The sequence below is a fragment of the Paroedura picta genome, chromosome 2, assembly GCF_049243985.1.
Source record: "Paroedura picta isolate Pp20150507F chromosome 2, Ppicta_v3.0, whole genome shotgun sequence".
Classification (NCBI taxonomy): Eukaryota; Metazoa; Chordata; class Lepidosauria; order Squamata; family Gekkonidae; genus Paroedura; species Paroedura picta.
In genome coordinates, this window is record NC_135370.1 from 118,723,196 (window position 1) to 118,749,722 (window position 26,527).

The following is a 26,527-nucleotide window of genomic DNA, read 5'->3' on the forward strand; positions in this document are numbered from 1 at the left end:
CCTTTAAACGGCTGAGCTACAGTAGGCTTTCCCCTTTAGTTGATTGTGACCTTTTGGCAGGTTTTGTGGGGATGTTTTGGTAGCTTTTGGAGGGAGGAGAAAGCTCCACCACCCAACCCAATCTTCATGAAGTGCCTTAAAAGTTTGTGGAAATTTGTGGTCGGGCTGCAGTTTGCAAAATTCAGTTCACAAACCATGAATCATTCAAAACAGTGGTCCACAACCTTTCGGTTGCCGCGGACCGCTGCAACTGAGTGGCGGGAGAGGGCAGCCTGGAGCCCCGCGCATGCGCGGCAGCCCCAGCGCAAACACGCATGCGCAGGGTGCCGCGCAGGCGCGTTTGCGCCGCCGCCATCCCGGCGGCCGCGGCTCCCGCTCCCAGCCCCTCCGGGCTGCCATCAAATCGGTTGCCAAAGCAGCCGATTAGCTTGCGGCTCAGCAAGCTTCTCTTCCCCCCCCTCCCAAAACAAGAAGCTTGCCGGGCCGCGGCCTAATCGGCCGCTTCGGGGGGGCGGGAAGAGGGAGCTGCGGCCCGACGCCAAGTCCTTCGCGGCCCGGCACTGGGCCGCGGCCCGCGGGTTGGGGACCACTGATTCAAAGTATGTCAAGATCAAAGCTTTATGAGCTAGTTCATGCCCATCTCTATTCTTCAGCCACTTTCTTCCAGGTGGTTCATACTCCACCCTATTGATTTACTTTTACTCCACTTGAAATTGAGATTTCTGTGTTGCTTTATCCTTGAAAGTGTTGGCTGAAGTTGTCTTTGACTCTTGAAAGCTTATACTCTGAAAGTCTTGTTGGTCTCTGAGGCACCGCTGTACTCAAATCTGTCTGTTCTACTGCAGACCAACATTACTACCCTTTGAAATTTGTCATATTGAACAGCTTGCTTATGTTGGTTTGAGTCCTACATGTGGTTTCAGCTACATAAGTACACAAAACTAAAGTGGTTTCTGACACCTAAGCTTGGAAATACATTGCTCAAATCTCTCCTAAACTACCAAACGGGTAAGGTATTTTTCTTAGCTCACTTGTCCCATCTACAATAAAAAGAATGTCCTGTCTGCAGTGAAAGGACTGCACTAGCCTGCCTTGCAGGGATACTGAAAGGATTACTGAACTATGTGAAGAAAAGAAGGGATGTCACTAATAAGACTGCATGTTGGTAATGTTGAAGCTACGTGCTGTATATTCTTTGGGGTAGCATGAGTACAGAGCATTCAGGGTAGCATTCAGACAAGTGCACCTTATTTTGTGCTTGAATGCCAGTGATGAAAAGGGGCAGGAAAGGAAAGCTCTGAAGTGCTGGCAAAACTTGATGGAGAGACAGAAATATCACACGCTGTTATCACTAATCTCAGGATACAAGGACATTATGTAGCTTTCAAGGGGAAAAAACCATGTAATCTACTTTTCATCCTGTTGAACATCCCCCCCCCCCCCGGCAACTAATACAAATTGCGACTTAGGGCATTTTTTTGTTGTTGTTTTTGTCTTGGTGCCAGAAGGATAATAAAATTTAATAGTAGTGAAAAATGAATCAATTTACTTAATCTGCCTTTAATTATTTCTGTAATGAGTGTATAATTTCATCCTTCTCCAGTGCAGAACATGATATTAATTATCAAAACAAAAACAATGGAATGGAAGCAATATTATCATAACTGCTTCCCCCCTCCCCTTGCACATCAAATGTTCAACAAGGAAAGCAAAATAAGGTAGCAATGAGCATCTTTTCAACCAGTACTTGTCTAAACAACACACAGGCCACCCCCTCCCCATTCGAAAAATAAAGAATACATTATTTTTGCAATTTAAACTCTAACTTAGAGCTTTGTTGTTGTTGTTTTTTTTGAAGTTTTTCATTGATACTAACTACTTTGTTATCCCAACCATGTATTTATCCATTGTAAAAATGTCATTCTTGCCTCAGGGGAAACAAAGTAATGAGACATGGCTAAGAACTTAAGCATGCACAGAACAGGGTTGGTGGGTTTGTAATAACTCTGTCCATCATATTAGACCTGTGTGTGTGGGGGAGCAGCCAATCTACTATTTATGCATAGTTCCACTCATGTCAGAAAAGCATGTGGCTGCAGCTTATAAGAAAGCTCTCAACTGTTGTAGGAAAGTCCCCATGTTAAACCACTTAGATTTAGTATATACTTTAAGAATGTGAAGTGTGATACTTAAGCTTATAGGAAATAAAGAAGGTTTCTTATTGTAGGACTTCAAAATGTGTGCATGTATTGAGGCTTCTACTCCACTTCAGCATAATCCTTTTAAATCTAATGCATTTGTGCTGATCAGCAATTTGGTAGGGAGAGGGGAATGATCCAACACCTCATCTATTGACTAGTTTCTCTAGTATTCTAATTGGGCTATATCTATACACTAGCTACCATGAGGCCAAACTAGAAGTGACAATGTCCACTGGTCTGCCCTGAAGATGCTGCTGCCATTTGGAAGCAATTTAAAATTCTTCTTAAGCCAAGGCATCTTTCACACGATGGAAAAGCTGATGAAAACTCACTAAAAACATCATGGTATTTCTGATTCTGCACAGGAGAGTGAATTTACTCTGCAAAACTGATTTTGGTCTGCATGGTCACCCATGTCTTTTTGCTTCATCATCATTTCTGAAAGAGGCTAAAAGCCGATTTATTTCTCTCCTGCCTGCCTCGGGCGTGCTATTAGTCATGCAGAGCTTCAGACCTGTTATTCAACTCCTCCCATGTCTCCACCCACACCATTCCATTCCCTGCCAATGAGAAGAAAGGGTAGCTGCTTTTTGCTCTATATGTACACTTTGATTCTTTCAAACAAGAATCCTCATGGACTGAATGCCTACCCTTATTGGGACAGTGTGATTGAAGCCTGATCCTGTGCTCTGTCTAACCTTTGGTGTTTTTTATGTTTTCAATGAGCTGCAATCTCACTGGCAAAAACTCCATTGTCACTGGGTAAAGAAGAGAGATTCCTGTTGTGCTGCAGGGAAGCTCCTTGGTTATGCAGATTAGTGACTGCATTAGAGAAGAAAGCATGTCACTGAGTTTCTAATAGAGTCTAGGAAGTGGAGTTGGCAAATCTACAGTGAGCAGGGCTATGAATTGTTCCATGCAGAAATAATTGCAGTGTAGTTTTTCAAAAAAGTATATTCAATGCAGAACAGCAATTGTAGTATAATAAAGCGGTCTAAACTGGTTATTTAAACTGTTTTATTTGGCTCTGTGCAAAATACCTCCAAGTCTTGATTAGGCCCAATTGTGGTGGGGTGAGGTGATTGTGTTCCCCCACACAAACCTTCTCAAGCACCAAAATAGCCTGGGGTATGGTAGGTGATAGGTAAGGCCATTTTTGCACTTGAAAAGGCCCAGAGGAGAACAAGATTACCTCACCCTGCAGTGCCTTTCTGTGTTTTTAAAGTTGCTTGGGGTTTTGTAGGGGAATTATCTTACTGGTCCAATTTTATGTGAGGTTAGGCTCTGCAGCACGATTGAATCAGGAGTTAAGGGTATTCTTTCTAGTTGGTGGGTTTGAATTATTGTTTTTCCTAGGGAAAACGTAGAAATCCAAATATGGGCACAGCACATGATGTGTCAGGGGACAGTTAAATGATCTAGATGAGATAGCAATTTACTTGAGTTGATAGATCAGCCATGGGCTTTTTGATAAAGGTTGGACAGCTGCTTGATAGTCTTCCCTGGAACTATGATTGATTTGTTGGGTAGGGTTGCATTGTGAAGAAAAGTCTGAGGCCTTAAGCTATTTTCCTGAAAACTTGAATTATTGCCAGTAGCCATGGGTGTGAGGGAGCTCTGGAAATTCAACAAAGTGAGTCTCATTATATTATCTTGGAGAATCAGGCATTTAAAGCTAGATTCAAGTGGGTAGCCATGTTGGTCTGAAGTAGCACAACACAGTTTGAATCCAATAGCACCTTTAAGACCAATATTTAAACAAGGCATGATCTTTCCTGTACATGCACACTTCTGGAAAAGTGTATCCTATTAATCATTAAGCTTGATATTTGTATTGCCCCAATGTTTTTGTGAATGACAATTGAACCCAAACTACTGATTTGCTTTTCTAGTAAAGAATTATCATATTGCATATTTGGGATGTTATGATGCCATTTACTAATTTGCTACTAAGATATTTTCTCCTTTACAAACTACCCAGGGAGGGTGGGTGGGTTCTTGCCGCTCGGAGCGCCGAGGAGGAAGGAGAGCGAGCGTAGGCAGGCTGCCCATATAAGGCACCTGCCACGCCTCCAACGGCTCGCCGTGCCTCACTCTGCATCTTTGCCACACGCCGACAAGGCCAAAAGCCGCGAGGAAGCTCCCACCGAGCAATGCGTCTTTGGGCGCCCTGATGGGGAAAAGAGGCCGAGCAATGTCAGGCCATCTGTTTATCTGATGCCTAGCTCAGCCACGCCCCCTGTTGCCATGCCAACACACACCCTGCCCAGAGAATGCCAGTGCTGGGAGTTCTCTCCCACCAGCCAGGTCCCTGTCGGCATTCCTCCCCCACAGCGGCAATGGCCCCCTTTAGATGAGTTTTGGGGGCTTTTTGTTTTTCCACTTCTGACATGTGGGGCCAGAAGACTTCTGTCATGTGGGGCCAGTACAAACTGTTAGATCTCAGTGGGGGGTAGAGCAAGGGGGTTCCATACCTAATTACAGGTTCCCATGAGCATTCCAAGAATGTGTCAAGATTTTCAAACGGAGATCTGCATCAGAACCTTTGAAAGGCAAATGGTGTTCAGTCCGTTACTGTTCACCTAATGACTAAAACTAAAATGGAAAAACAAAAAAGAAAACAAACCCAACCTGAACAGAAGTCAGGAACCCAAAAGATGAGCTGCAAAACAATATTTTAAAAATCATTACAAATATTTATTAAGCAAATTAAAAATGCACATATTTCAAACAGAATATTTCCATACATACCTCAGCTTTTGCCTAACTCTACATCATTGATCCTCAACCTTTGTCAGGCTGCGGACCGCTGCGCTGGGGTGCGGGGAGAGGGTGACCCGGGCCCCCGCGCATGCGCGGCAGCAAGTCTGCCCCCGCCGGACGCAAACACGCACGCCCAGCAAATCTGTGAGTGCGCATTCGCGTTCGTGCTGCCGGCATGCCGGCAGCCGCGGCTCCCTCTCCCTGCCCCTCCAGGCTGCAAGGAAATCGGCCGCCGAAGTGGCCGATTAGCTTGCGGCCCGGCAAGCTTCTCTTCCCGCCCCCTCCCAAAGCAAGAAGCTTGCCGGGCCGCAAGCTGATCGGCCGCTTCAGCGGCCAATTTGCTCGTGGCCTGGCGAGCTTCTTGCTGTGGGGGGGCGGGAAGAGGGAGCCGTGGCCCAGCGCCGAGGCCTTTGCGACCCGGCACCGGGCCACGGCCTGGGGGTTGGGGACCACTGCTCTACATCAAAGGTGAGCCTCTTGTGGCACAGAGTGGTAAGGCAGCAACATGCAGTCTGAAAGCTCTGCCCATGAGGCTGGGAGTTGGATCCCAGCAGCCGGCTCAAGGTTGACTCAGCCTTCCATCCTTCCAAGGTCGGTAAAATGAGTACCCAGCTTGCTGGGGGGTAAACGGTAATGACTGGGGAAGGCACTGGCAAACCACCCCGTATTGAGTCTGCCATGAAAACGCTAGAGGGCATCACCCCAAGGGTCAGACAAACCTTTACCTTTACCTTTTACATCAAAGGTGCATTTCCATGTGTGCCAGAAAAAGCTTTGTCATTGCAAGGGGGAGGGGACTTTTTATGCCTACCTGCTAGGCTGACCGCTATTATTGCATCAGTGATTTTCTATGGGCTAGTTTTGAAATCTAGTGAAGTAATGTGTGTGTGTGTGGGGCGGGGGGGGGGAATACAAATAAACCACTGTGTCAAACTACCAGACAGATAGTTTAAAATTCTCCAGTCCATTGAAATGTCTGCATTTTAATAATAGCTGTTTGGTCTATTCTGTCTTGTGCAGTTAGAATATGTGTTGTTTTTACTTTGTTTTTAATACACTGTACTAGTGTACTTTGTTTAATAAATATTTGTAATGATTTTTTAAATATTGTTTTGCAGCTCAAATTTTGCGTTCCTAAAACTAAAATGAAGAAAATGTTTTATAGATTCTGATTCTATTGTGTTTTGCGGTCTTCTTTGGAACATGTCAATGAAATAACAGATATGATAAAAACCCTCAATTCCTGGGTGCTACAAATGCTGTTTTCACTGGCAATAGTACAGACAAAAATACGATTAAAAAGCTGAGCTAAGTTCAAGCTACAGTTACATAATCATTCATGACAAGTTTTCATTTGCTGAAAGTAACAGGTCTCTTCTGGACCATTATCTGTGGCATTTGGGAAATGGAGGGGAAAAATGCATCCAACAATGCTCAGAAGACTTTGTTTTTGACCTAAATGGAGTTTGTTGTCAAGGATTATTGATGATCTTGATAGCTTTCTGTTTTTGTGCACTGAAAATGAAACTAAGGAAGAAATAAGAATGCAAAAGAAGAGGGGGAAATGACAGTCACCTCAAAAAGAGAACAAAACTGAAAAATCAGGGGAAAGACAAATGGTTCAGTGGTTCTGGTAGATACTCCTAGACATGTGCAATGATTCTTTGTGTGTGTGTGACAAAAGGTAAAGGTACATCTTTTTTTAGAGTAGTCAACCCTACAATAGCAGATGCCACTGTTGTACCAAGATGTATTGAATCCAAGTGACAAGGCTGACAAAAAAGACTTATGTGGTTTCAAGTTCTTGTATACTTTATTGCTCACATTAGTTTCCAAGAAGAGAAAAAATGAGGAGCTCAATGGGCTATCAGTCTTCACTGACACTCCTCATGATATTGTCTCCTTGTATAAGGAAAACTGAAGATGATGTACTGCACCCATCTTTGATGTGATATGAGATGCCTCCTACATGGAGAGGCTACCATACCTAATTACAAGTTCCCAGGAGCATAAAAGATAATAAAACATCCTTTTTGCATAAAAGCATTGTTGTTGTTTTAAAGCCACCATACTTTTTAATTTTAAGATGGGTTAGCTATGTTGGCAGAGTTTGAATGTGCAAAGACTGCACAGCACCAAGCTGCCTAAAAAATAAAATAGTATTTATTTATGAAGAGAAACTACTATGTATAGAAAGAAAGAGAAAGAGAGAGATCTAGCCATCTAGTTTGCTGTTCTCTGCAGTAATTCTGCTGTAATCGTTTGCAGTAATTTTGGGGAACTACAACTGAAGAAAGATGTAGACAAACTGGAGCATGTCCAGAGGAGAGTTATGAAGTTGGTGAGAGGTTTGGAGACCAAGACATATGAGGAAAGGTTGAGGGAGCTTGGTCTGTTTAGCCTGGAGACAAGATAACTAAGAGGTGATATGATAACCATCTTCAAATTCTTGAAGGGCTGTCATATAGAAGATGGAGCAGAGTTGTTTTCTGTTGCCCCAGAGGGCCAAACCAGAACCAATGGTTTCAAATTAATTCAAAAGAATTTTTGGCTAAATTTCCTGAAGACATTCCTGGCAGAGCAGTTCTTCGGTGGAACAGGCTTCCTCAGGAGGTGATGGGTTCTCCTTCTTTGGAAGTTTTAAAGCAGAGGCTAGATAGTCATCTGACAGAAATTCTAATTTTATGAACTTAAGCAGATTGTGGGTGGGCAGGAAGGGATGTTTCCGTGTTTGTCTCTTGTGGCCCTTCCTTGCATACCCAGAGAATTGCTGATTGCCACTGTAGGATAGGAGGTGAATTCCCTCCAGACCAGACTGAATTCTAGATATTTTTTTTTGTGGGGGGATCACTTGGGCATGAAATGGGGGTCAATGTGGTTAGGCAGGTAGTCGTGAGTTCCTTCATTGTGCAGGGGGTTGGACTAGAAGACCCTTGAGGTCCCTTACAACTCTATGACTGTTTCCACAAGAAGAATCTGCCCCTGGACACTGGTTGCTGGTACGTTTTAGAGCCCTTCCACATGATGTCACCTGCATGCTGAGGCTGTCCAGGGGCTGGCTCTTGTTTTGCCCAGATTTGCCTCAGGATGAGGGAAATTGCAAAAAGTGAATTTGCCACTTTTTATCTTGCATCCCATCAGTGAGGAACCAGAGACAAGCCCAGAGGGGAAAGGCGTGATAGTCTCTGCAGCATTTTCCCATCCTTCCCTCTCCATTTCATTCTTCAAATGATTTTTATTAATGGTGCAGTCCGCATTACAGCGCAGTTGCAAAGCTATACTGTCAAAGGGAAAATAAAATTATCTGGAAAGTGTCCATGGTCTTTTTTGGACCAAGCAGACAAAACACAGCCCCATTTCTGTTTTCTGGAGGTGGGGAATGAGCTGCAAAAGAGGGGAGGGCAGGTGATCGAGCAGCTGATCATACAGGTGGCTGAGCACTTTGTTTTTAAGCCAACCATTTACACAAAATATTTCTTTGGGCTTCAGTTACCATGCCAAGCCTTCTCACAACTGAGCCAGGCAAAAATAGTCCCATTTGTGTTTTCTGGAGATAGGAAAGAACTTCTTTAAGGCTGATTGCAAATGAAGCATCAGGTTGCTTAAAGAATACAAAAGTTTTTATACATGAAGAGAAACAATATAGAAAGAGAGGGAAAGCTAGCTGTTGTCTACAGTTCTCTATTCAACTGCATTCTTCTTTTCAGCTTCTGGAGTCAGGGAGGGAGGAAGTGTGCTCAGAAAACAGGAAGTCTCCTGTTGCCCCAATGAGGACATTGGAGGAGATAATTCTATCTATGCTATACATCTCATCCGATGACCTCTACAGGACACCCTTTGTATTCTGCTCAATTATGCACACTACAGATCTTGCATATTCCACAAGCTAAACTATTACTCTATGAATACAACTGTATCAAAGAGATGGTTGGCTACATTCTTTATCCAGAGTGCTTTATTCAGATAAAGCTGCCATGGACTACATTGCACACTTTGCCTTCTTTCCCTCTAATTTTATACATGATGTTGACACAGAGTGCTGTGAGAAAGATGAAGTTTCAGATAATCATTTGGTTTCTGATGCTTCTCAGAATCTCAGAACTATTGCTCCTCAAAGTTTATACCATAGTATCTGGTTAGTCGTTAAAATGTCAACAAACCTGTTAAAAATTGAAAATATCCAACAGGGGTCTTTGAAACAGTGAATCTTCCTTCTTTCGTTAGATATTAGTCCAAATCCTGCTGAAATGTAAAATGATGTCCTTGTTACCCAGGATCCAGGAGAAACAACAACAATATAGAAAATTCCTCAAAATAGAAAAGTCCTGGTGAAAAGGTGAAAGAAGCAATGAAAGGTTCAGGGAGAAACCGTAAGGAAAGCAATTTCTAAAGAATTAATGCAGAGCCTAGATTTGCTGTCACTGACCATGTATCTCATGGGGCACCTTTGGCAGTATTTCAGGCTATCGCTACAGAATTCCTGAGTCCATTTTTTATTAGCTTTGATTTAAAAAGCAATATTAACATATTCTCAGTATGATTTTGCAACTCGGCCATAGCTTGCCCCACCCCCAGGAAATACCTGTCATGGAACCCACAGAGACAAATGTACATTATGCTTAGGAGTGGGATAGTGTAGCACATATTTCAGACACGTTTTCAAAGACTTACCCAGGCACTGCTTTGTAGATTTGCCACATGTATATTTTATGCATATAGATATATGGTAGTGAATAATTCAAAGAACTGGATACATTTACTACAACAGGATGCAATGTTCTTATTTGATCTGCTCTGGTTAATAAAAACATTCAGGAAATTTGCAGCAATGATGTGCTACTTAAATATTTAATAATATTGGAAGTATCAGAGTATATTTTCCTTTGAACAGTGCTTAATTATGTCAGTTTAAAATGATGTGGTGATAAAGTCAGAATTATTTAAATTGTGTTTAACTTGGCCTAGGCAGTTAGAATAGAATTTAATGTTTTCAAGTATTTTATGTACTGCATACAGTATATACTTCAAAGAACTGCTCTAGTCAAAAGCAAGTCAGCTAATAAAAATAATATCCCAACATTCTTCTGAGCTTTTTTTAACTCTCAGATCAAGGATTCTCACATTTTAAATCAAAGAATATTTTTCTAAAATCTTTCTAGACCTGCATCTTATCTGCCATTTACCGCAACTTCTGAATATCCTGCTGGATGATATTCTGGGAGATCATGAATCGATCTCCTAAATTGTTTATTGGTAAATAACTGCCATAGTAGGGAAGGGCAGTATGGAAAAAGCACAGTAGTGTAGAGAAAATGGAACTATTATTAACCATGGAGATATTATTAACTGTGGAACAGCTACAGATGAGGAAAATTTATAGGCTCCCTCTGTGCTTCCTGTTTGAGAACATAAGAAGATAGGGATAGGGATAGGGAGAAACTTTTCTCTTTGTCAATGCTCTCCTTTTACCCAAAGTAGGCAGTCTCAATTTAATTTGGAGAAATTTGCTTGGAAACATCACGAGAGGCATGTAACTAAGAACTCCACATGTGTCCTTTTGAGAGTTCTCAAAAATAACCAGCCAATTGTTCAACTGGTAGCATTTTTATTATACAAAAATAAAATAAACAAATACACAGTCAATGCATATAAAAGGAAACTTAAAAAGAAAAGAGGAAAGGGGAAGGGTGATATTTACTAATCCTGAAGAAGTCTATGGAAGTAGCAAGTCAAGGAAGGAAACAGCCAGCATTTGAGGAAATGAGAGAGAGAAGGCCCTCACATAAGATGGGGCATATGGAAGATCTATATGGAGGAACACACACACACACACACACACACACTGTTGGGGCAGCAGGATGACATATTTATAGGGCAAAACATATCCTGAGGCAGGTTCACTCACCACCAGGGGACAGTGAATTGATCATTCTACCAAAATTAGACAAAGAGGTGGGAAAGTTTTGAGGGCTGTACAAGCACCAGACAAGAAAGATAATTGGGAAGGTTAATATATCTAAGTCTTGCTCAATTACTGCTTAATTAAGGGTAACTGGTGGTGGGGAAGTTAGGCTTGGGTGTTAATCAATAGGTCCTGAGTAATCCACTGTCCTAAAGTCTTCCATCTCTCTAGGGTAAGGGGACAACATTGACCGGGGGGGTCTTCATTAAAAATTTGGTCTATATGGAGCAACAATTTTTTTCACAGAACGCATAGAACACAAAATAGTATTGTAATATATATATTTTAATTTCAACATAAGTACAATTTGCCAGGTATCCCCAGATGTCCCTCCAAAAGTGGGACGATCTGGTCACCTTACTCTAGGGTAAAAAGGAGGTAGTAGCCTTGAAACTGATTTCCTAGGTTGATGACTAGTATTCATCTTGGTCCAGTTTGGCCCCAGCAGTGCGCTGTACTTACAGTACTGGGGTAAAATTAAGAAAGGTGTTTCTGGCTGTTTTAGCTAAACTTCCCCATGGTGGGAGGAGAGGACTTACTGATAATACTCCACCCCTTGCATAAATTTATAAACCTCTATAATGCCCCCCCTCCTTAGTTGTCTCTTTTCTAAACTGAAAAGTGCCAGACTCTTCAGCCTTCCTCTTAGTGAAGCTGTTCCAACCCCTAATCATCCTGGTTGCCATGCTTTGCACTCTTTCCAGCTCTGCAACATCCTTTTTGAGATATGGTGACCAGAACTATACATGGCATTCCAAATGAGGCTGCACCATAGATCTATACTGGGTCATTACAATATAGGATGTTTTATTCTCAATTCCTTTCCTGATAACCCCCAACATAGAGTTTGCTGTTTGCACACCAGGTTGTCATTTTCATTGATCTATTCTGTATGACATTTCTCCCTTTAAACAGCTTCAGACCCCATTATCCTAGACTTGAAGCTGTGATTTTTCATCCCAATGTGCATCACATTACCCTTACAAACACTGGATTTCATTTGCTAGATTGTTACCCACTCACCCAGTTTGTAGAGGCCCTCTTGGAGGTCTACTTGGAGTTAGCCTTAATTTTTACCAACCCAAATTTGGCCGCTACTCACCTCTAGTTCCAGATCATTGATGAATAAATTAAACAATACTGTCCCCAGGATTGATCCTTATAAAACCTTACATCTTACTTCGTTCCTGTAGAATTTCTTAAATAAGAGAAAGGATTAACCTCCCCTCCCCACCATACCACTTTAGACTGGTATAGACACCAGTGGAGGGTCATTTATTATTATACTGTCATTTTTGTACACCAAAATATCCATGAAACTAGGAAAATATATACATATTTTTAGAGGGGAAGAGCAAGTATCAGTTGTTTGATACTTTCACACATACACCAAAATTGTATGCATGAATCAGGTAGTGATGAGTATGCATATATGCTCTTCTTCCATCCATGCTGGGAAATGTCACTGGAAACAGAGCACATGCTGCACCACTCTTCCCTTCCCCCTCCCCATGCCAGGAAACATGGGGGGGGAGATCAAGCACATGCTCTGCTGCTCCCCCCCCAAAAAAAAAAACACAGTAGCACATCGAGTGCACGTTCATCACTGTCCTGCTGACCTTTATTTTATTTATTTTATTTATTCACATTTATATACTGCTCTCCCCAATGGCTTCCCCCCACCCACTCTTGCCAGCCTCCTAGAACCCAGAATAGCAGGGGGGATACCATGGTCTCCAGCCCATTTTTAAACTGGGCTTCTCAACTAATATATTATAAAAAATGGAAGATTGACTTACTCTTGAAAGCAGGTTTACTGCCCTTTGAAAATAATAGCTGATAGACCTGGCTTCCAGAGGCTTTTTAAACAATGGCTTTTTTAAAGTTTAAAAGGATGGTTTTCTTTATGAAAACAGCAGAAAGAGCCTTGAAACCCAGTTCCGTATACTTTCAATATCAGAAAAGAGAACTATTAGAAATGCCTTTTACGGTATTGGATACTGACAATCCGATTAAATATCAGACATATCAGATATTTTATTATGTCAGCAATATCTGATTGCATTTCTCTTCTGTTGAACATAATGTGAATCAGCAAGTGAATGCTGGGGAATCCTATCAGAAGAATAGACCCTTCAGTTCAGAATTACAGCTAAAGCAGCATTATTCTGCTTAATTTGAAGTCTATATTTATATAAGACATGTTGGAAAGCCAGGAGTTTTATGAGTCCCAACTCTTGGCAATCCCATGGCACACCTGTCGCCATGATCCCCAATTCCACACTGCCTCCCTCAGCCATGTATTGTTCTGGCCGGTGTCCACTCTGATTGTGTCCAACCACCCCGCTCTTTGTCAGCCTGGCTTCCTTCTTCTACTGACCAAACCTGGCATAATTGTTTTGTCCACTGAGTTGGATCACATGATATGGCCAAAGTAAGTGGGCTGGAGTTTCGTGATTTTGCCTGCCAGTGATACATCAGACCTTATGCATTGTAGTATTTCCTTGTTTGTGACTTTTGCTGTCTATGAAACCTGCAGAAGCCTTCTCCAACACCAGAGTTCAAATTAATGGATCCTTCTTTTGTCCAATTTTTTCATCATTCAACTTTCACAGCCATAAGTGGCTATTGGAAATATAATAGATCTAACTAATCTACATTTGGTAGTCAGACATATGTCCTTGCTTTTCCATGTTCAGTTCAAGCTCATCATTGCTGATTGACTCAGAGCAATTCAACATTTTATTTCCATACTGCAATCACCACTCACATCAATTTGTAACCCAAGAAGAATGAATTCTTGAACACATTCAATCTCTTTGTGTACAGGTCACCTAATGTTCTTGGAATCTGAAAACATATTGAACTGCAAATGAAATTGTCCATATAATGAGTGTTAATGACCTGTAGGAAGAACAGATTTTTTTTGTAAGCAATAAAGGTTTATTCAACCATATCTTGAAGAATGATTTTTTTAGTAAAATGTTTTAATAGTCCAATGGGTAAATATACACAAGTTCTGGCTGGTTTCTGTTTGTATCTACTTACTCAATATTATCAATCATACTCTCTAATTAAAGGACCCAGATGTTTTCACCTCCAGAAGTGCATTCAATTGTAGCACATTGATTAGTACTTTTGTATACTTAGAATAAAAGACAGAAGTACTGCAGTCAAAGCATTTATCATCAATGTGATGGGAGAAGATGAATCTGCTGAACTACTCTGTTACATATGAGAATTGCATACACTTGAAAGACAAAATTCTGTTTCTTAGGTCGGCTAGGATAAAGCTTACTGGTAAAATCTGCTCAATTTGCTTCCAAATCCCTGCCACTAACCAAAATACATGATATCAGAACTCTGGAGAAACCTAATACAATTAAAACTACTATTGCTTCGCAAACATAATGCAAGTCAAGCAAATAAGCCTAACTTCAAACTGCAAGTCAAAATACATATATGGCATCCATATATGCACCATATTAGACACAAAGTGGCTAGGGTTGCCATCTTCCAGGTATTTGGGGATTACAATTTTTTTCCAAGTGACAGAAATCAGTTTACCTGGAGAAAATGGCCACTTTGATATGTGGACTCTATAGTATTGGACTCCCCAAATCATGCACACTCCCAGCTCTATCCCCAACACCTGACCAGCTATTTCTCAACAAAGAGTAGGATTTGGCAATCCTAGATGTGGCTTGGACTACTTAAAATTATAATCTGTGAAACCATTACCCAGAACTGTTAAGACTGCCAGAACAGTTTATCCAAGAAACAGAGGTCTAAATAAATACACATACATACACATAGAAAACATTTACCTATTCACAGAGCCCATATACACCAAGACCATTCCTTTTTCATAATGTCATGAAGTTATGGGCCCTAACTATAAATATACATTCACATGGAATGCTAGTCTTCCTGCTGTTCCATTCCTTACATGTTTTTGGTGACTTGACTATGTTGGAAGAGCAACTAAAGATCACTCTGCTCTTATCTCTGGGCTCAAGGGTATTCTGCAATGATAGGAAGGCCAGCATGCCAGACAACACTGCAAAAATGAAATAGGAGGGTGTGACCCTGTGAGACAAAACAAGGAAGAAGCAATAAGGCACTGGGACCCCAATATGGTACATCAAATTATTCCAGTGTAATAAACAGACTTCCAGGGAGTCTTCAATCTTCAGTTAATTCTTTAATAAGTAGATTTATTAAATAGTCCCAATGCATTTCACTGTGTAGCTATACCAAGGGACATCAAATTCTTAAAAATATACAAAAGTATAATTAATGATTGCTCAAAACACCAATAACTGTCTAACAATGATATACTTAACAACTAGATGCCCCTCAGCTGGCTTTGGAGAGAACACTGAGTAACTTCAGATCACTTTCACAGACTGAGGTAGACAGGATGCAAATGGCATTGAAGCCAACCACATGCCCTCTAGACCTGTGCCCATATATATAAGAACTAGCTTCAAAGCCCATTCCTAAGAACGGGCCTTGAATGGGGCCCCTCCCATGGGCCCCAGCCAGGCACCTTAAGGTGGCTTTGGGCGGCAGCTCACAGCTGGATCAAGTGGGCAGGCGGGGGCTGGGCAGATTGTTAGCAGGGCCAACAGAGCTCCTTAGCAGTAAGCTAGTCAGCTCCTTAGCAGTCCTTAGCAAGCAGTCAGCAGGCTGGGAGGCCTTCATCAGCAGGCCCAGCCTAGCAGGCCAAGAGGCCCTTGTTAGGAGGCCCTCCACCATGATCCTTTGCCCAGGGTCTCTCCCCTTACCTGCTGCTGGCTCCAGGCACTGAGGCATCTGAGAGCAAAGAGGCTAGAGTCCAGGGACAGAGGGTGGGAGCTGCAGGGGCAGGGCCAATCAGGGCAAAGCTGGCTGCACCCTGATTGGCCCTATTCCAACTTGGACAGCCGGACACATCCCACCCCCTAGGCTGTTTCATAAATATATAGAGGAACAACAATGGATAAGGATAGTGACCCCCCTTTCAATGGGAGCTGTTAATCATAAATATTTAAACCATTACACCAACTGATTCCTTCATCTAGAAAATGTCCTCCATTGTGTAGGAAGCCAAAATGTTGTGTCTGCTGCAAACTCCCTAGCTGGACTCTTCTAGAATCTTACACAGTTAGATTCTATCAATACAATACAAAATCCCTCTGTTCATTGGAGAATATGAGGACTTTGTATCAGATGTCTAATGGAAAATCAGTATTCAGAGGTAAGACTTTCTCAGTTTACATATCCTCAGACAGCACATGGAACTGCTATTGGTGCTGTTATAAAAATCATTAGTTATGTGACTATATAAGTTTTGCATCAAAGCCAAGACCAGCTTCATAGGGCAGTGAGACTGGGAATGGGGAAGATGAACCATCTCTCCCGGCTTGTTGTGTTCACAAACAGAAAAGAGGCTGTTTGTGTCTGGGAGGCACAAAACTCCTGTCACACTCAAGATACAAAGTCCTCATGTAACAACACAACACAAGGCTTTTGTCATGTGCAGGTACACCCAGATATTGTCTTTCAGTCAGGTCAGTGTACTGAATAATTCTATTTATTTACTTGCAAGGCAGAGATCTGAGTTTGATTGTGTTTTAGTGATTAGAACATTTTTGAAGTTTGCATCAATATCTTAAATTTCTGCAAAACCTAAATATCAAGCAAAAGATAAAACTGTGTAATCACTGAAAATGACACAATGAAAGACCTGAAGATAAGGGAGGTGAAATTACAAATTTGCAGTGCAACCCTTAGGATACTTTCCTGGGAGTAAGCCCCAAAGAGTAGACTTGCCTCAGACATCTGTATGACTGCTCATTCAGCAAGGCATCTTGGAATTAAGTCCCTTTTCATTCAATGGAGCTTACTCCCAGGGAAGTGTCCTTAGAATTGTGGCTTTAGCAATGGATGCATTTGCAGGCAAAATCAATAGTGCCAACGTTCAGCAAGATTATATTCATTTGTTTGTGGCATTATTTCAGTTGAAAGAAATCGAATACAAGAATAAACAAGAAAAATGCAAGTCTGGTGTAGGTGCTTGGCTTTCTTACCTTCCTTCATCTGTTAAAACTGCCAAGCATTTGGTTCCAGTCCCCATTCCCCCCCCCCACACACACACAAAGAGCAGAGAGTTAGATGAACCACCAGCCCACCCACACAACCCAGCAGAAAACAAATAAGTGCCTTGGTTAATAAAATGAAATGCTGCTTTGCTAATATAAATTGTGTCCACCAGCAAAAGAAAGCAAATAACTTCTGTTTATCAGTGCCTGGAATGGACCCAAAGGTTGTTCTTCTGGCTGAAACATTTATCACCCTGAAAGAATGATTCAAAATGAGGTCCCTAAACATGCATAGGTTGTGTTTTTCATTGACCTTTCTGTTATTTATTATTAGGCATGGCACTACATTCCAATATGTTGGAGTGAGTGCCCATGTGAGTTTGAGCATGTACGCGCATGCACACACACACAATGAGTAGATTGGTAAATTTGGAGGAGGTCAACAGAATGTGTGTGTATGATAATTAATATTGAATGAAAGTTACACAACAAATTATGGTAGGGTGAAATGTAATTGTCTAGCAGTGTGGCTGTTGGGTTGAACTGAAAATTATGCATTCTGAAAATTTAATGGTTGCTGACATTTGAACGGGACTACTCTAATGAATCACCAGGTAATTGCAGCTGTGATTACCAGTTGTGATCATGATTAATAAGAGGTATTGATTAATCTCCCAATAACTCTGGCATAGTTTATGGTCAGAAGAATAAGCTGCACTTCATGGAATGCAGGAAGCATGATTAACAAAAGCAATAATAAAAACACTTCACTCTCATTACAGAGCTGTCCTTAGGGGACAAGATTTGTGGAGGTGGGAAACATGGATAAATTCACTGGAGGTGGAAGCCAAGGTAAAACAACATTACTGTGAAGATTGCCTTAATAAAAGAGACTTATCGAGAAGGCTGGGTGCATTTTTTACAATGATGAATCGCCCCTGGATTTACATTCATTACACCCATACCTCTCCCCTACACCCCAAATCAGCTTTCATTATAATAGCTGTCTGGTCCTGGCTGCTACTTTCTTTGTCCTTACCAAAAAACAAACAAACAAACAAAAACAGAAGGGCCATGTGTCAAGCTACTCACTATCAGTAAATTCATAACAGAATCCTGAACACTTTGAGAAAATAAAACCCTATTTTAAGGTGACCAGATTGTCCCACTTTTGGAGGGACATCTGGGGGCACCTGGCAAATTGTACTTATGTTGCAAGTAAATATATATATTTATATATTTATAATATATATATATATATATAATATATATATATATTGTAATATATATATTACAATATTATTTTTGTGTTCTATGAACCCTCCCAGTAAATGGTGTCCCGCTTTACCAATGTTAAAATCTTGTCACCTTACCCTATTTGGAAGAATAATGTTTTTAGTTATGATTGAGAGATTCTTTGAACAGGCCCCAGCTATGATGAAATGTCCCAGCTCCAATGACAGTGTCTGGGACAAGAGCATAAGCAGGTGAGTTGAGCAGATATGAGAGGAGAAGGTATATTAACCATTTTCACTTAGCCTATCTTGATTTGACTCTAAAACTTATACATACATGTCTATCTATTAATCTGTCTGTCTGTCTGTCTTGCTATCTAATCTTTAAATACACATTTTACTTTAAAATTTACACTCATAAATACATAGAAGTATTTTAACTATTTGCCTTCCTTACTATTTCAACCCTTTTCACTTAGCCTGCCTTGATAGAATTTAACTTTAAAACTTATATATAGGCTAACTGAAAAGGATTAAAATAGTAAGAAGGACAAATAGTTAAAATACCTTTAAGTACCGTTTTGTAACTTCTCAGTGTTGTAGCTGCTCAAACTACTCAGGTGTAGTTCTAAACAGGTTCAGAGTTTCTTGGCTAGTGTTACTACACTAAGGAAAGGGTTAAACAGAGAGTCAAATAAAGGACAAAATTAAAATGGAGGACACAGAGCTAGTTTAATTTCTAATATCACTTTGAAAATTTATTACATCTATAAATGAAAATACTAAAACTATAGACTAGGGATAGTGAGTTCACATATAAGGGTAAGCCTTAGGCAGGTTTTTGTTATAAGAAAACAGCAAAACAAATTGCATCTTAAGCTTAAGAAGAGCTAGGGCTTTAAAAATAGGTGAAATCTAAATCTAAAAATTTTAAGCTACTTCTTACATTGTTTAAAGGGTTTTTTTCTCCCTCCAAGCTGTTTCCAAGTTGTACTTTTGCTTTAGTTTTAGTTAGGAATACTTGGTAATGCACCGACGGTATGCAGCTGTTTCTTTCTTATATGTTGTTGATTTAGAACCACGGTTTGTAACCTTTTTTTATAAAGAGAGCCAGCTTGGTGTACTGGTTAGGAGTGTAGACATCTAATCTGGCGAGCCAGGTTCGATTCTGTGCTCCCCCACATGCACCCTACATTGGTGACCTTGGGGTCAACATAGCACTGATAAGGCTGTTCTGACCGAGCAGTAATATCAGGGCTCTCTCATCCTCACATACCTCACAGGGTATCTGTTGTAGGGAGAGAAAAGGGAACGTGACTGTAAGCCACTTTGAGACTCCTTCGGGTAGAGAAAAGCAGCATACAAGAACCAACTGTTCTTCTTCTACAATAATATAAGTAGTTACTTGGCACCTGTAACTGCAGAGTCCCCTGTAATCCAAGTCTAGAAGGGCTAAAAGTCATAATATGTCATAGTCCCATTGTATACGGCACTGGTCAGACCACACCTGGAGTCCTGTGTGCAGTTCTGGAGGCCTCACTTCAAGAAGGACGTAGATAAAATTGAAAGGGTGCAGAGGAGAGTGACGAAGATGATCTGGGGCCAAGGGACCAAGCCCTATGAAGACAGGTTGAGGGACTTGGGAATGTTCAGCCTGGAGAAAAGGAGGTTGAGAGGGGACATGGTAGCCCTCTTTAAGTATTTGAAAGGTTGTCACTTTGAGGAGGGCAGGATGCTGTTTCTGTTGGCTGCAGAGGAGAGGACACGCAGTAATGGGTTTAAACTACAATGATAGGCTAGATATCAGGAAAAATATTTCACAGTCAGAGTAGTTCAGCAGTGGAATAGGCTGTCTAAGGAGGTGGTGAGCTCCCCCTCACTGGCAGTCTTCAAGCAAAGGTTGGATACACACTTTTCTTGGATGCTTTAGGATGCTTTGGGCTGATCCTGGGTTCAGCAGGGGGTTGGACTAGATGGCCTGTATGGCCCCTTCCAACTCTATGATTCTATGATTCTATGAGTCTATGATTCTAAATTAACATTTTAAATTTAATTGACTGGCAGGAGGGCACCTTGGGCTTAAGGAAGATGTGCACACATTTTTGTTGGCTTAAACAAGGCCACAGCTTTATTATCAGCTCCACAGGATCCATTGATCCCCCCAGGCCACCTGGCATGTTAAACCCTGGGGTGCCAAGGAGAAGCACCCAACTCCCTTGGTCCCACCTCGGGCTACCTGGCACGGCGAACCCCATGCCTCCATAGAGGCTGACTCACTCGCCCTCCTTTATTTATTAGCTCCAAATCAGTGTGATTGGTTCCAATGGGGGTAGAATTTTGGCCCAAGTTATTTATTTAGGGTTCCTAGGAGCAGACCCTCCTCCACACTCCAGAGAACAAGTGTCTGTAACAAGAGAATAAACAGGCATTAGTAGATATGCAAATTCAGCAGTAGTTAATTTCTCCTCATCCCTACAAAACAGGCTCCTTCTCCAAATCTCTAGGAGTTACCCAACTTGGAGCTGACAACTCTATTTTCCCATCCCCTCTGGGGAATGGAAACCCTATGGTATGCTTTCATTTTTCATTTCAACTATCTCAAGTATAGCTATTGGGCTAGATTCAGACTAACATTCTGATAGGCACCAGGACACCTGCCCATAGCAATTACATTTCTCATTTCCCCTCCAACAGCAACTCCAAATGTCACCTGAAACACTGTTCCTGGTGGAGAGGGGGCTCCCAGGAGGACTAGGGAGCATTTGGAACTGGCTTGAGAGCGAGGAAGCAGAAATATCTCAGCAGAAGTCCTTGCACTTATACAAACAGCTAATCTGGACTGAAGCCATTTTTTGTCTTTTTTTTAAACAAAGCAAAGATTCTATTTTATATGTTTCCCCTTCTTTTCATCTCTCTGCGTAGTTATCATGCTTCCATATTCAGTTCTTGAAGCAAGGGGGCAGGACTAGTGATTTGTGTTCATATCAGATAAACGCTGAATACTTGCTGTACTTCATCAAATCCATAAATCCATTTCTTCAGCAAAACAGTTTTACTTTCTTCTAACAGGTAGAATCAATCACAGCACACTTTCTTCTGCCAATCTCTCTGCAAAGCCTCATTTTTTCCAGTGAAAGACTGGGAATGGGCCACTTAAACAGAGTGAGGTGAGATGAGAACTGATCAGGAAGCATTACTTGATTCAAAAACAGTATAACTTAACGAATCATTATGCTATTACTGTGTGGCCAAAGAGAATCATTCTGGTCCATGCTGAGTGATTTACCAGACTTTGGAGACCTGGCTGCCCAATTACTGTGACAGCCAGAAAAACAGGATCAGCTCTTTTCTTAGCTAGTCTGTTTCCTCGGTTGTCAGCTGATGGTAGTTTTATTAGTCCAATGGGCTGTTCCATGCTGTTTAGGGATTAATTATCCATATGGAGTATCATATATTTTGGTGGTGTCTCAGTAAGCAGAACAGACTTTAGCCTTGTGTGCTGAAAACAGTTAAATCTGAGAAAGAACAAGATAAATATATGATAAAATATCAGCAAGTAGTGCAAAAATGACAAGCACATTGGTTTCTTATCTCACTACGTATACTAACCTCATTCAACTCTTATATTCACATTCCTTAAAATCCCCTCTTCTTTTTAGTTATTTGGGACAATGTGATTGGAATGTGATATTAGTAATATGTAATATAATTTCGCCTCTAACTCTCCAGTCTTAGGACAAGATAACAAGCACTACTTGTCACTTGCAGGGATGCTTCCACGCTTGGGCAGAGATGGATGGGGCCAGAACTAGTCTATTTTAATTATTTCTTTTCACAACTGGGAAAATGTCTGTCATAAATTTCTAACCTTGATACTTTTATTTCTCCAATGTTTTTGTGTACCACAACTGAACCCAAAGGACTGATTAGCTTTTTTAGCAAAGAATTATAATCTTTACACTGCTCCGCGGGAGCGGTATAAATAAAACAGTAAGGGGTGTGGGGGAAGGCTTGGTCCGGGATGGGGGGGGGGGGCAATGACTGGCCCCTTGCCCCTAGACTGACGAGTCAGGAGGTGCTTCGCACCTCCCGGCCCACCCATCCCCCAACATGGTTGCATTCCACCAACAACTGCCATTACGCGGCTGTCTGCTGACAAGGCATGTAGGCAGCTGCCCCGCCTAACCTGCCATGCAGCCCTGGGGGGATTTGGGGAGCCCTTTGCCTCCCTCCCACCCTCTTTCCCCCTTACCCCATTCTCTTTACTTTCGGCTTCCTACCTTCCTTCCTTTGTCTCTCTCTCTATCCCTTCTATCTGTCACTCTGCGCCATGCCTGCTCTCTACCTCCCACCCTGCCTCCAACTGGGCTCACCATCGCCCCCCGTGTACCTCTCCCACAAACCCATCTTGTGTGCCTGTGTGGCATTGGCGAAGGTCAGGTGGGGGCCAAGGGTGGACCTCTGCCTGGCGTGCCTGCACAGGCCAGCCACAGGGCCAGCCAGGGCAGAGCACCGATGCCAGCCATCCGGCTGGCCGGGGGGCAGGAAGGGAGGGAGGCAGGGAGTGGGCTCCAGCTGGCGGGACTTTAAAGGACCTGGGTGGGACCCAGGATGAAGACCTGGAAAGCATGAGTGTCCTGCAGGAGTCAGGACGGATGGGCAGTTTATTTTAATGGTGCTATTGGACTCAAATTTTGAGTATGCATATTTTCAGTAAGTATTCATTTTAAGTTCATGTCATGATACTTCCAGTTTGAGATTAACTCAGATGGAATGTAATATAAAATACACAAACAATGAGAATAGAACCTTTGGTCACAATACTTTTAAACCCTACTAATTTCAGTGAGAAATATTTAAACATGTTGTTTAACCCTCTCTTATTGAGAGGGCTTCCTTTTAGTTCATATGTCTAGGAAGCAAAACCAAAACCTGCATGACTATTGTACCTAAAATAGAAACAGAAATCTGTTTGGTTTAAATAAATGAGGGTGCTTGCAGTTTTACTTGTGCTCCCACAAAAAACAGATACTTTAAGTCTGCTGCCTTCTCTTCTGTGCCAAGTGAGTAGCACATTGAATAATCAGACATACAAGACTCCATGGAACTATACTTTCCCCTGGTCTTTTAGCTCTCAACCTCAGCAGTATGAATGTGTAATATTGCCCAAAGAGTCCTGCTATCTGTAATTTGATTACCAGTTAACACTAATGCTCTGGAAGGTCATTTGAAGGAAAAGATCCAGTTACAATGTGTTTCAGTGCAATCCTATGGAAAAATGTACCCTTTTAAGTCCACTGAAGTCAATAGACTTAGACAAGGCTTTCTCAAGCGTGTCTCAAAGCCTGACTAATGTTTCAAAGGTTTCTCAATGGTTCAAAAGTTGAAAAAGGCTAACTTAGATGAATGTAAGTTTCTTAAGATTGCACAGTTAATTCTTCTCTTCAATTGAACCACTCTTATATTAGAATGTGCCCTTTAGGGGTGGAATGAAAAATCACTTGATATCATGTGTGTGCAGGAAAGTGATTCTCAAACTTTTTCAAGTGGAATCTTTTTGTTCTCAAACTTTTTGGTTCTCAGTTTTTTTGAAATTGAAGTATAAAGCATGTGATGTTGGTAATCAAGTATAAACTCATTTGCCACCCTGGATTTAGACATCTGTCAGATACCGTCTTTGGTTTTCTAGAACCATTTTCTGAAATTGTCAAACCCAATTCTTGTGGTTTTCCCTCCAGTAATTTGGCCACCATCACTGATCATTTGGCTCCCTATCACTTAAATGTTTCTCATCAAGTAGTTAAGCCCACACTGCTCAATTACATTCCAATTTTGCTGCCTCAGTGAAATTTATTTATTCATTTCATTTAGAGAAGGGCAATTTGGCCCAGAGAAGTACAAAAATACTCAAATCAATGCTATTTCAAGTACTTGTTTGGCTTCTCGGTGCCGAATTGCCCATCCCATGAGTTTATATGAGATGAATCTGAGTAGCCCGAAGCAATCTGGGCATAATTCTACTAACTGAAAAGACCCCTCTTGTGAAGTCTTTTGCCCTTGCAGACCCCCTCTGAAGTTGTACAGTGCCTGTTCTTCATGTTTCAGAGGGGTCTGCTGGAGAAACATTTAAAGACCTCATTAAACAGCTGATCTTCAGGATCAGCTGGGTTTTTTTTGAGGTGGGGCTTTCCACAGACACTTCTGAGGCTCTTGAGAGCCCCTGCCTTCTTAACCGTCCTGGAACTGGCTGGGATTGGGGAGTGCGGATGTGAAGCTTATGTGACAGCCCCATGACTGCTTTCCCCACCGCATTGGAGCTGACTGGTGGTTGGCATCAGGTGGAGTGGAAATGGAACTAATATGTCATCCTTATGCCTGCCTTCCCTGATGCTGCTGGAATTGGCTGTATGTTGGGATTGGGTTGGGTGGGAATGGAGCTGACATGTTTCAGAGGGGTCTGCTAGGGAGATGTTTGAAGCCCTCACAGGTAGTTCCTCAGTATCAGCTGTTTGGTGGGATCTTTCTCGGCCATAGACCCTTCTGAAGCTGTGAAGAGCCCACAGTCCACTACTTCAAAGGGGTCTGTGGGGGAGACACTTAAATCCTCATCAACCAGCTGATCTTCATTTCCAAGGAAGTAGAACCACCCACCTCCTGAGGAAGCCTTTCCACTGAGGAACCACTCTAACTTTCAGAAACTTCTTCCAGATGTTTATCTGAAAATTCTTTTGAATTAATTTCAACCGATTGGTTTTGGTCCAGCCCTCTGGGGCAACAGAAAACAACTCTGCTCTATCTTCTGTAGGACTTGAAGGGCTTCTAGGGGCTCCCAAAGAGCCCCTCCATTACATCCAATGAAGAGTCCATCCTATAGGATATAATGGAGTGGATGCACCCTTTTGGGGAGCTCCTAGAAGTGGACCCATGGGAGCAATCATTTTGAAATGTGGTGGGGAGTCAGGAAAGAGCCTCCAAGAGCTACCCTGAGAGTATGGAGGCTATAACTGAACCCTCCCCCAGGTCATGGGAAAGGCAGAAAAGCTGAAATTCCCATTATAGTCAATGGTGCCATTGACGTTAATGGGCACCAAAGCCAAATTGAGCAGATTGGGCCCTTAGTGCACAAGCCTGCATACTACTGACAAAACAAGTCTCACCCATTCTGTGTTTTTACCAACCTAATTGAAGATTATATTTATCCCTTTTAGAAATATGAATAGATAATGTCACTGTTACCTACATGTTTGTTCGTTTTCTCAACACAAAAAAAATTGTATGGCATGACTTAACACTGCAATAGCCAAGTTGATTTTTTCTCAGCAGTCCTTGTTTCTTTATTTGGCCAATAATTCTATCTTTGATTACAGATTCAACTAATTTACCTGAAACCTACATTAGGCTAACATCAATAATCTCCTGGTTCCCCTCTGGACCACTATTTAAAAATCAGTGTAAGATTTGCAACTCTCCACTCTTCTGGTACAGTGTCTGATTTTAGTAATTTACAGGTTAATATCTCACATTTCAGTTCCTTAAGAACTCTCAGTTGCATGCCATCAAGACCTGGATACTTATTAGGTTTTATTTCCCCCACAGGACTACAACTTTGTCTCTTGTTACTTCTACTTGACTCAGTTCTTCAGACTCCATTCCTGAAAATAGTGGCTTTGGCCTATGTACATGCTTCACACTTTTCACAGTGAACACAAATGCAAAGAATCAGTTGCACTTATCTGTTATTGCTCCATCTTTCTTAGTAATCCCCTTTTATTACTTGATCATTAAATGGTCCAGCTGTTTCTCCTGATGGTTTCTTGTTCTGGATATAATTAAAGAATTCCTTATTGTCTGCCTTGATGCTTTTTGCATTCCACTTTTCAAATTCTCTTTTAGCATGCATAATTATTAAAATAGTTCTTTTCCAGATTCTTGTGTTCCCTTCCATTCACTTCTTTAGAAAAGACTTTCCACTTTTAAAAATGCCTTTTATTTGGCTGGGGAATGAATTTTGTCTGGCATTGTGCTTTTAAACAACTCCCTAGCATCCACAAGGGATATATTTTTATGTTTCTATTTCAGCTTCCTTCTAACTATTCTTCCCATTTTTCTGAAGTATCCCTCTTTTGAAATCAATGTTACTACAGTTTTAGACTTTAGAGATAGCTTTCCAGTGATATAAATGCTGAAAATAGCACTGTGGTCACTGCTTTCAGTTGATGTAACAAAATCTACATCTTGCCCCAGGCCTCGAGTCCTGCTCAAAACCAAGTCCAGGATCAC